Source organism: Chiloscyllium punctatum, unplaced genomic scaffold (genome assembly GCF_047496795.1).
Source record: "Chiloscyllium punctatum isolate Juve2018m unplaced genomic scaffold, sChiPun1.3 scaffold_63, whole genome shotgun sequence".
Taxonomy (NCBI): Eukaryota; Metazoa; Chordata; class Chondrichthyes; order Orectolobiformes; family Hemiscylliidae; genus Chiloscyllium; species Chiloscyllium punctatum.
In genome coordinates this window covers 3,248,579-3,261,218 of record NW_027309797.1, presented here as the reverse complement: position 1 = coordinate 3,261,218, position 12,640 = coordinate 3,248,579, and positions in this window count along the sequence as shown.

Here is a 12,640-nt window from a genome sequence, read left to right as displayed (position 1 = left end):
ATTGATGAGAAAACAAACTGTCTTTTTTGTGCATTTGGAAACAAATCCCGTCAGTGCAGAAGTCGGATAATTAGCTGTCCTTTTGTAACTGCCCTATAAGCTATTTATTTGAGAATTTTCTGAATGATACAACATGTGCAAATTATTGAAGAAATTGGGTTGTCATAACCTTTGTTTTCATATTCCAGTCCGACTGTCATTGGATTGAAACTCCGCTTCAGGCTTATTAAAATGACTTTATTGTGAATGTAGATATTTAATTTATAACACTTTTCAGTTCTGAAAACATCAACAGCCCAAAGAGCAATGGAGCCGGTGATTCTGGTTCTCCAGAAACTAAGGGGTTAATCGAAAATTAAGGTTCATACAAAATGTGACTTTGGACAGAAAGCTTGCAGATCTCTTTGTTCTGTGCAAAGAAAGGAGAGCTAACGTCTTGAGTTGAATGATTCTTGTTCAGACTTGCAGATTTCTGAAAGATTGGTCCCTTGATTTAACGTGAACTTTTCTTTCTCTCTGCGGATGCTGCAAACCTGTTGAATGTCTCCGGCAACTTATTTTCTTCTTTCAGATTGTCAGTTTCCACAGTTTGTTATTTTACATTGAAGAAACGATTGATGGTCAATCAAATCTTTGGATGTAGGTTTACTCGCTGAGCTGGAAGATTCATTTCATCACCTCCACCCATCCCCCCATCCCCCCCAGTAGGGAACATCTTGAGTAGGCCTCCGGTCGAAGCACTTTTGATAAATAGTTGCAAGTTTCTAGTTGCAAGTTTGGGTTTTTTTTTGGGTTGGTGATGCCATTTCCTGTGGTGATGTCATTTCCTGTTCTTTTTTTCCCTCAGGGGTGGCAGACGGTGTCTAACTTGATGTGTTTGTTGATAGAGTTCAAGTTGGAATGCCATGCTTCTAGAAATTCTCCTGTGTCTCTCTGTTTAGCTTTTCCTAGAATGAATGTGTTGCCCCAGTCGAAGTGGTGTCCTCTCTCACTAGTATAACGATACTAGTGAGAGAGAGTCATGTGGTTTTGTGACCAGTTGATGTTCAGGTATCCTGGTGGCTAGTTTGTCCAATGTAGTGTTTGTTACAGTTTTTGCACGGTTAACTGAGCATGGCTTAACACAGTATTTAATTCAACATTTCTTGCCCTCAAATTTCAGGTCCATGCAATGAGAGTAAACATATTGCAGAAATTGACTACTAACTCTGTTTCCCAACACTATTACGTACCCCACCCGCCCCACTCCATCCTTTAAAAAAAAACTCCTGCAAACTTCTGTGAAATTTGAACAAAATCCCCATATACTATAACCAGACCTTTAGAAGATGGAACTTTTAATAACAAAAACTAAGCAATCACGAGCTGAAATATTGAATTATCAAGTTTACTTTTAAAGGATTTAAATGGACTGAGGGTGGCACGGTGGCTCACGGGATAGCACTGCTGCTTCACAGCGCCAAGGACGCGGGTTCAATTCCCGTCTCGGGCAACATTCTGTGTGGAGTTTGCACTTTCTTCCCCGTGTCTGTGTGGGTTCCTCTGGGTGCTCCGGTTTCCTCCCACAGTCCAAAGATGTGTAGGTCAGGTTAATTGGCTATGCTAAAATTGCTCATAGTGCAATGTAGGGGAATGAGTCTGGATGGGTGGCTCTTCAGAGGGTCAGTGTGGCCTTCTTGGGCCGAAGGGCCTGGTTCCATACTGTAGGGAATCTAATCTGAATGTTTTAAATGTTTCTTTTCTTATATTCTTGCTTTTTTTAAAAAAAAAAGTCGGAACAAGAGCCTTGACGGCCCAGACTGCGAAGATGCTGGAAATGCATTTTCTCCAGAATTTAGCGCAGAAATAAAAAAAAACATAAATTCGATGTGAAGTGGGACTAAATTCAGATTTGGCCAGAACTTTGGTCCTTTTTGAAAGTATCCCCCAGTTCTACAGCATCATTACAGATCATTACAGCCCCTCATATTTGCATAATTCCTGCTAATTAGAGGGATTTCTTTCTTTTTGAAAAAAAAAGTTATATCAGGTCAGTAGACAATTTGCAAAATTGTCTGCATTTGAGTTTCCATCTCATTGTTTCTAACTCATTTACATTTATCGAATTAAACAAAATTTTTCTTTCCTTTGTCCTTCTTTGTCGATGCCCCAGTGGAAAATTCTAGAAGGGAACATTGATTGCCCCTTAGCATCCAGATCTACTTACAGCAATGCTAAACCGTTAAACTACAGATATTCTCTGGAAGTTTGGAGAACAAACCATCTCGTGTAATCACACGTCTGGTCTGTCAACTAATGAGGAAATAAGATGTCGAGCCTTCTGTCTAAAGGATTTATTTTCAAATGTTTACGAGTCATTCAGAAATGGAAGTCCTTTTTCATTCAATTCGTGCTTTATAACCATGTGTTGCTGGGGACATTTGACAATCCAGATTGGCAGGAGGAATGGAATCAAAGTTCAACAGACATCAGTGTAACCATGAGGGAACAACTTTGATTTGATATGATTTTGGTGTAGTGTGGTTTTGCTTCGTTTGGAATACAACATTGTGCATAGGGAAAGTTGGATAATTATTGATGTTTTCAAACTGTTTCGTGCAATGCAACATATTCAAAGTTTGTGCAAATCTGCATTGAAACAATTGTCTGCCTTACAAGGTGAGATTGTTTAGCTACTACAAGAATGTTTCTACAAGTATGAAATAGTGGCAAAAACAAAATTCTGGATCCATGCATGATGACACAAGGGGTAATCATTGTTGATAACCACAGTGCAAAACGAGTTGAATGTAGTTAGTTCAGATGGAAACTGAAGAAGTAAATGAGAGTGGCAAATAATATTAAGAAGGAATTCAAACGTCACTCTTAGTCACTAACCGTGAAGGAATAGCAAAAGAATGAGCCTAATGATTGTAAATCCCCTGCTTAAACTGTATAGAGGCAGATGCCTGGCTGAGGTCTGAGGAAGAGGAAGTGTATGTTGAATTCATGAGGAAAAACTAATTCATTAACATGGATGAGTTCGAGTTCGATAGAACTAAAGAAAGGGTAAAATAAAATAAAATTGAAGATACTGAAATCTGAAACAAAAAAAAAGATTGCTGGACAAACTCAGCATGTCTGGCAGCAAATGTGACGAGAAAGCAGAATTAATGTTTTGAGTACTGTGACCGGTTGAATGTCTCCAAAATCCTCTGCTTAAATTCGAAACACTGAATGTTTCTGTGTTGTGTTGGTAGCTGATATACACTGCATTGTAGACACCTGACGATACTGAGAAAAATCACCTTGAAGCTAAATTGGAACTGTCCACAACAAGCTAATTCATTATAATAAAGAATTATAATAATGACTGATCATCCAACTCTGTAGCCTAATCCTGCTTCTTCCCATTCCAGCTGATCCCGTTTACCCCAAGTGGGATACGTAACCACATCACTAATGATGTGCTGAGGCAAAGGTGCCTTGCAGCTGCGAAACAGGCTTTGAGTCAAAACTCTGTCCGAATTCTGAAGTTGAGGGTTGACGTTTACCGGAAAAGGAAGTGACCTTCAAAAAGTGAGTTTGACCCAATGCCATGCTTCATTTGCAATAAAGTTATGCCAAACGAAATTACTGGAGAACTGGGTGGCCTCATGTTAAATCAACGGAAATGTGTTCACGAGGATGTAAATGTTTCTGAGCTGTGTAACACATACCACAGAAACAATGGTATGGACACCGCTCAGTGGCATTTTAGGTTGATGAGGAACCAGCTTTTCAATTGTTTGCATAGTTTCTCGCTAATCCCAAAGAACAAAAATATTCAGCACTTAGTGGAGGGCAAGCAGCAGTTGAACGTGAAGGTGTTGAATTTACCTCAGACTGAAATTTCGAGACTATATAGCAAATGCAATCTGCTGAATAAATGCCTTGACTGCATTCGCCTGTTATTTTTTTTTATTCTGTTACACCTGCCGACACAACTGATCACGAGCTGATTTTGCCCTCAGGGTTACTTCTTGCAAATTTGCTGAGGAATTTTTAAGGGAGCATTCGCGATCTTGTGCAGTTTAACATTTCGAGTATAACGTTGTTTATTAATGAAATGAACTGAGCAGGGTTTGAAATGCACCGTTTTGAGACTTGCTTTTTTTTTCCAATGGCTGAAAACCACTTAAAAATTATTCATCTTTTCTTTGAGATTCTACAGTGTAGAAACAGGCCCTACCACCCAACCCGACCCTTCGAAAAGTTACTCACCCAGACCCATACCCCTGACTAATGCACCGAAGAAGGGACAGTTTAGCATGGGACCACTGAGTGACCGTGCCATCCTCAGGGTTTGTGATCAACTGCAGAACAATACACTTTAACAGACCGAGATTTCAAGAAATGATCATCTCAGTTCTGCAGAAAAGAAAACATAGATGGTAAATTACATTTGATTTGACATGAGGCTGAATTGTATTTTTAATTTGGACGGTAAAAATGCGAGAGTGCATTCTGGAGAACCAGACCATCCTCTTTCAGGAAGGCATCCCACAAAGCAGGGTGGCAAACAACATTCCAACCCATAATAATCATATTAAATAAGCTATTTGATTTGGATCAGTGCATTATTTCTGGAGATTGGTTTGCTAAGACTTTTCAGTGCGATTCATCATTTTTTCTTCCTTTGGATTCTTTCCTGCAATGTCCATTTTTGGAGTTATTCATTTTGGATTGTCATTGGCCAAGTTTGCGTTAATGATGAATTATTGAGAAGGAATTGTTACCCTCTTCATAACCACTTCACGACAAGCTTTCCTGTAAACTCCCTGTTTGAATTAAACCCATATCTAGTGCAGTCGTATATTTTGTGATTTATTCCTGGTGTCTCCATCGAAAAGATGGTCATTTTGGGAAAGAGCAATTGCAGAGGATATCTTCTCTTCAGAAGCAATTGCAAGCAATCACAACAGAGCTGCACTGAATTTAAAAAAAAGCACCTCGTACAACTTATGCATAGAAAGGTACCCTCTCGTTAATCTAACCAACACAACACAGCGAAGATTCCTTGTGCATTGCTTTTGACTCTATCCCACCCAGTTGTGTTTATAAATAGAATAAATTTTTTTATAAATCAAAGCCACTTACTGGCCTCAGTGGTTACAGGATGTTTGGATGAGTATGTATTCGATTGAAATGTAGGCCTGAAGTGTGTAAAGGGACCTAATACATACTGATTCCAGATTGAGAATCTTTTATTCCCGCAAAGGTACTCTGCTGACTCGGCAGGCTATTTGGTATTCAAGATTTTTGGGTGGAGTGATGTCGGAAATGATCTTTTTTTAAATTTTCTACAGCATGATAGTCGACAACCTGTATGCAGTAAGACAATTTGATGGGAAACTTTGTATTTGTGTCCTGTGTTGATTAATCCAAAAATGCTTCTTTGAAATAACGTCAAATAAAGCTTGACCATGAATGAAACATGGTTTTTTTTTAGGGGTTGACTAAAAGCATGGTCGAAACATGAGTTTAAAGCAACATCTTGAATATAACGTCAGAACATGGGAGGAACAGTAGTCTATCCAACCCTTCGCGCCTGCTCCACCTTTTAATAAGATCATGGCTGACCTTTTCGTGACCTCAGGTCCACTTCCCCACTTAACTGTATCGGTGAATTTGTTTATTGTCCAAAAAAATCTACCTTCGCTTTAACAACGTTTATTGAAGTAGCATCTTTTATTTCACTGGGCAAGGAACTCCATAGATGAACAACCCTGTCAGTGATGAAGTTCCTTCTGAATTCAATCCTAAATCTTCTCCCTCTCATATTGATGTTATGCCCCCCTCTTGTCCGTGCTTCATCTGTCATTTAAAAACATCCTCTGTACTTCTATCTTATGAATTCACTTTATAATTTTATCTGTTTCTCTCAGAAACCCCTCATTCTTCTGAATTTCAATGAATATAATCCCAATCTATTCAGTCTCTCCTCATAACGCAACCACGTCAAGTCAGAAACCAACCTCGTGAACTTCCCCTGCACACCCTCCTGTGCCTTTTTCCCGGTAAGGAAACCAACATTGCACACAGCACGAGAGGCTTGGCATGACTAACACCTTGTACAGATATAACATAACCTCACTGCTATAAAACTCAATCCCTTTAGCAAAGAAGGACAAAATTCCATTTGCCTTCCGAACGACTTTCTATAACTGCAGACCGACCTCCTGTGATTCATGCAAAAGGACACTCAGGCCCCGCTGCATCGCAACCGATTGAAACAATTTAGCTATCAATGAATAACCACTTTACTGCTACTCCTCCCAAAGTATGTGACTTCACATTTATTAACTTTTTGTTCCTTCGGCCAGAGATTTGCCCACTCAGTGAATGTACCTATGTTTCTCTGCAAAGTTTCACAGTTCTCCGCTACGCCCCTTATCATAGTGACATCTTCAAAGAGCTGAAAACCTACACCTGGTCCCCAACTCCAAATCAAGAACAAACATTTCAAATAATTGTGGTGCCAACAAAGATGCCAGAGAGACACTACCAGTCACTGATTGCCAGTCAGAATAGCAATCATTTCTTAAGTGAGAATAGAAGAGGCAGAAAGATATCCAGTGCAGTTGTCATCGTTGTAACAATGAATCTCAGGTACTTAAGTGACTAGAATTGGGAAGAAAGGCAAAATTTGATCCATGCACAATTATTTCAGTTCTGTAATTATATTGAAGAGTATGCCTTCTACCAGTGCAGTTGCAATCAAAGACTACATTGTGTTGGCTTGAGAAAGTGAAGGTTTCAATTTTTGAAACGATGATCAGTATTGTCTAGCCCTAGTCTTTGCAGACAACATGGCTACTCTCTCTTTCAAGAGAGGTGGCTGGTGGCGATTTAACCTGAACGCCAATCGATCTCAGGCGAGGATAGAGGTGTTGAGAAGGATAGTCCTGCATGGTAACTTCAAACCAGTGATTGGAAATGAACCCACGAAGCTGGCATCACAGTTGTCTGGAAACGAACAAGTAAGCCAAATGAGTGAAACCAATTGTGAATGATAATGAATAAGTAAACTAAATGATGTTTTACAGTGTACCTGATTAAAGGTTTCAGTTACTCAAGCGGGACATTTTCACTTAATGAATCTATTGGAAACAGAGACTTTATTTCTAGTGGGGTTGCAGAATTGTGCATTGGGCCAAATGTTCCACAGTACTGATTAAGTTCCATCAGGTTGAGCGTCAGCAGGGGGGAGGTTCTTTAGCTCAGTAACTTATTCTACCTGCGAATATTATCAATAGGGTATGGATTTTCTTTTGGTGTTGGGATGGTTGAAATTAATTGTCCTTTTTACACTTCATTTAGAGGGTTACTGTTTGCTTGTTTATAATGTGATCAGGAAATGAGGCTTCCTTGCTGCAACAAATCAGCCAAGATTGTTCCTCAGGTTATGTTTCCAATGCGTTTCAACTTGGAGTTACGTTTTCCTATAGCAAAGATAACTACACTTTCAAAAGAAGAAAATTTCCATGGTTTTGTCCACTCCACCTCTCAAACTTCCTCGTATGGTATATGGAGGTTTCCGTTTTTTGCCCAAGATCACTTCTTTGTCAATCCCTGATTCCATTTGTCCTGGCAGTGCCAGCCAGGACAACTGGAATCTGCAATCCAACGTTTAGACGTGAAACGGACTAGAACCAAACAGTACCGGAGTCAGATCCTGAAAATGATCGGTATTTGAAGGACGACACAGTATAGAAAGAGTTCTTCAGTAAGATAGGTATTTGTGTTGCAAAAGGAAATGGAGAAATAGTTTGGGATTGGGTTTGGGGGTATGAATATATGTTCTGTCTGGCTGCAAATGCAGGGTTGGGAACTTACTTTAAATACATCACTGAAAAAAATGATATTACGCCAAACCTGTCGAGTTAATCTGATTCATGGACATCCACTCTTTTTTTTTCTATCCTTCCCTCACCGAGATATATTTGGCTCTCCCTGCTGATCCCTCAAATGACTGTGCAATCAGTCCCATTTCTCATACCTGCGTCTCTCTCTGAACCTGACATGACACAAGACAGCCTCTACTTCAACTCTACCTCAATTAATGCAACTCACTTCCTGTACAAAGAACTCATCGTTGTGAGTACTTGCATGGATCCCTACCATGCTGTTTTTTTTTAAAATGGGAAATGTGGAACATTCATTGTTCCAGTCTTTTCTTCTATTACCAGTCGATCAATGCAGCTGCTTGTTCTTGTCACTAACTGGAACGTTTCATTCCGCTTGTTTCTGTTGTCTGTTCTTCTCATCACATTCAACTGCTGCATCTCAGACTTTGTGTGGTTGGAAGAAAGAAGAGAGGATGTGCACACGTTGAGTGAATGGGCAGGAATGGGGCAGATAGAACACAATTTGGCAAAGTGTGAAGTTATCCACTTTAATAAGAAATCTACGTTCAAAATGTCTTATCGTAAGCCTTTATTCAGCGGGACTTGGGTGTCCATGTTAGCTCAATGGCAAAGTTAACATGATGGTATTACAAACAAGTAGGATTGCAGTTGCTGAACGAAATGCAATGATATGCTGAATTCGCCGGTGAGCCAGAAATCATACTTTTCACTCTCGTGTCCTTAAATGTTAAAAAATGAAATCATATTTTTAATATAGTTTGATGTATCTCCTTTACCCTGTCCAACAATTTGATTTGCAAACTTGGATTGGAATCTGATGCAGTTCCCAAGTGAATATTTCATGGGCTTAGCATTGATATTAGTTTTGTGCAAAACTATTCTCTCAGGGATAAACTATTTTTTTCACTTCCAAACAGAATGTTTCCATTAGGCTTTGGCTTAGTCTGGAGACTGGGCCAGTTGCAGCTTGGATGCTGGACGGTGACGGGGACTGTTGACTTTGCATGATGTGCTCAGGAGACTGGGCTTGGTGCGATCTGAGGACTTGGATCGTGTTGTCTGGAAACTCGCCCCTATGCCTTCTGGAGAATGGGTCTGGTGCAGTTTGGAGACTGGACGCAATGTGGTCTGAAAACTCGGCCCAGGGCGGCCTGGAATTTGGGCCTGTTGCGGACTGCATGCAGTCTGCAGACTGTGCACACTGATGGCTGAGAATTGGCCCGATGCAATCTGGAGTCTGGGTGTGAGGCATTCTGTTGACCGGCCCACTGCAGTCTGGTGACTAGGCTTGGTGCGTTCTGGAGACTTAGCCTGACACAGTCTGGAAACTTGGCCGGCTGCAGTGTGGAGACTGGGCCAGGTAAGGCTTGTAAACTGAGCGTGGTGGGGACTGTAGACTCTGCATGGCACGGACGGGAGACTGTGTCCAGCTGGCTCTGGAGTCTGGACCTAGCACTCTCCGGACACTCGGCCCAGCTCTATTTGGAGACATGGCCGGGTGTGATCCGGAGATTGGACCCAGTGAGGTCTGGATACTGGGCCCTAAGAAGCCTGTAGACTGGGCGTGATTTGATCTGCAGACTTGTCCCACTGCAGTCTGGCGACTGGGCCGGGTGCGACCTAGAGACTAGGCCCAGTTCATTGTGGAGACTTGGCCTGGTATGGTCTGGAAACTTTGCCCGCAGCAGTCTGGAGACTTGGCCTGGTGCGGTTTGCCTACTGGGCCTAGTGTGGACTGTAGAGTCTGCATGGCGCCCTCAGGAGACTAGACCCAGCCTGGTCTGGAGACTGCAGCCTGTGCAACCTGGGGAGTGTGTCCGCTGCCATCTGGAAACTGGGCCTGGCACGGTATGGTGACTCGGCCCAGTGCACTGTGGACACTGAGCCCGGTGTGGAAGTGAACAACAGTGCAGTACACCCCCCCCCCCCCCCCTCCTCCCCCCACTCTGTTCATGACTGATCTGACCTAGTCCATAGCAGATTGGTGGCTCGTCTGGGATCTTAAGTAGCGAGTGGTAGGTGCTAGTATCTTTATTTAAGGTGTTGATTTGTTTGGATAGACAGCACTTGGAATAAAAATGGCTGTTTCAGTCGCCAAAAGATTTCTGGATGTGGACACGGTGACTTTAGAAGTTTGGGGAAAAAAAGTGAATAAGACTAAACTGCAGAGATTAGCACAAAAGGTGGAATTGGAACTGTCTGCTTCTGTGAGGACAGGAGAGATAACTACATCAGTAGCTCAGCGTTTGATCTTGCTGGAGAAACCATCAGATTCTACGGAGATGGGAAAATTCAATTGCAAATGAAGCAGATTGAGTTAGAGGTAAGAAGTAAGGAAAGGGCAGCAGAAATGAAACAGCTTGAGTTACGGTTAAACATAGGAGACAGGGACAAGAAAGACCAGCGGAACAGAGAGAAAAAAGAAAGAGCAACAGTAGAGAGAGAAGTGGACGAGAGCCCAGTACACACACTCCTGCCCAAAGAGCACATCAGAGACACACTGGAAGTGAACGACAGCTTCGGCACACACACCTTGATAATGGAGCACCACATGGGACAAACCAGGAAGTGAACAACAGCACAGCACACACCCCCCTGCCGATGGCACACCACATGGGACCCACCGTGACATGACAAGCAGCCCAACGTCCATTCCACGACCAAGGGAGCACAGCATAGGACACACGGGGAAGTGAACGAGAGCCTGTCAACCCAGTACAACATAAAGCGGAAATCGAACAACAGCCAAGAACACATCGCCCTCTTCAAGGAGCACAACATGGGACACACCAGGAAGTTATCAACAACCCAGCACACACACACACCTCTGCATGGAGCGCCACATGGGACACACTGAGCAGTGAAAAACAGCCCCGCACCTACTCCCCTGTCCATGGAGAACAATATAGGATACATCCAGGAAGTGAAGCAGAGCTCAACACCATCCCCACTCTACATGGAGCATCAAACAGGACACACCAGGAAGTGAACGAGAGCCAAACACACAGCCTTCTGTCCATGGAGCACCACATGACACAGATCCGGAAGTGAAAAACAGCCAAGCAACCATATCCTGCCTTTGGATCACCACATTGGAAAGACCGACAAGTGAACAGCCGCCCGACACACACTTCACTGTCTCTGCGGTTCCACATGGTATTCATTGCGAAGTGAAAAAAAACCGCACATCACAAACACATCCCTATCCATGTAGCCTTTCATGGGACACAGCTGAAATTGAACGAGAGCCTGACACAAACCCCCATGTCCAAAGAGCACCACATGAGATACACTGGAAATCGAACAACAGGCCAACACACAGCTCCCGCACAATGGAGCAGCCGGTGAGACACACCAGAAAGTCAACAACGTCCATGTAGCAACATATTTGACAAACCGGGAAGTGAATCACAGGCCGACAGATTGCCCTCTGTACATGAAACACCAAATTGGACAGACCACGAAGTGAACAACAGCCAAGATCACATCCCCCTGAGCATGGAGCATTACATGGGACCCTCCAGGAAGTGAAAAACAGACAGGCACACAACCCTATCCATGGATCACCACATCTGGCACACCGGGAACTGGACGAGAGATCAGAACACAAACCCTGCACATTCAGAACCACGTGGGACACACTGGGAAGTGGAAAAAAAAACAGCCTAGCACCCAATCCCCTGCCCATGGAGCATAAGATGGAACACATCGGGAAATGAATAACAGCCCGCTGGCTATGGCCCATCACATGCGACTCACCGGGGCGTAAACAGCAGCCAAACAAGAACATCCTGACCATACAGGACCACATTGGAAACACCGGGAAGTGCAGAACAGTCCAGCGCGCACACAACTGTCAATGGAGCACCACATGGTACGCACTGGGAAGCGAACAGCTCAGCACACCCCACCGTGACCTTTTAGCATCACATGGTACACAACAGGAAGTTAATGAGAGTGTAAGGCAAACCGGCCCTCCGTCCATGGGCCACCATCCGGGACACTCTCGGAAGTGAACAACAGTCGATTGCCCACACACACAGTCCATGAAGCAAAATCTGAGTCGCTCCCAGAAATTAACGAGCGTGCAACACCCCCCTCCGTCCATGGAGCCCCAGATCGGACACACTGATAACTGAACAACAGCTGGACGCGCACGCACCGCTGTCCAGAGAGCACCACATTAGACACACTGGGAAGTGAACAAGAACCAGGCAGACACATATTTGTCCATGGAGCACCACTTGGCACAACCCGAAAGTGTAAGTGAGCGCGAAACAGATTTCTTTTAAACTTTATTTTTTCTGAGCTTCTCAATAATGGACCCTATTAATCGCGAGCGACCAACATAAAAAAAAAGACAGGGTCATCTACATAACAACTGCTACTTGTAATACAGTTGGATAATTGCTAAATGGCCCACAACCTTCAGAAATACTAGGGTCGTCACAGGAATGGGAGTCGCTGGAGAAGTGCGAGCTTGCAAGGTCCAATCACCGGAATGAAACCATAATATGAAGTCATTGTCAGTTCAGCCAATGTGGTTAGTTATATCAATACACGTCACAGAACCAGTTTAGACATCAGAAACTCGGGTGAGCCATCTCTTCAGCATGAAGCACTGTACAGACTAGGTTAGTGTACTACTCAATCCAATTTGGCAATCTGTCGAGAATGAGAAGCTATGCCGAACACTGTGCATTGATCTATTATCCTGGACTAAATGTCCGTCGGGCATTGGTAGCTGTGCA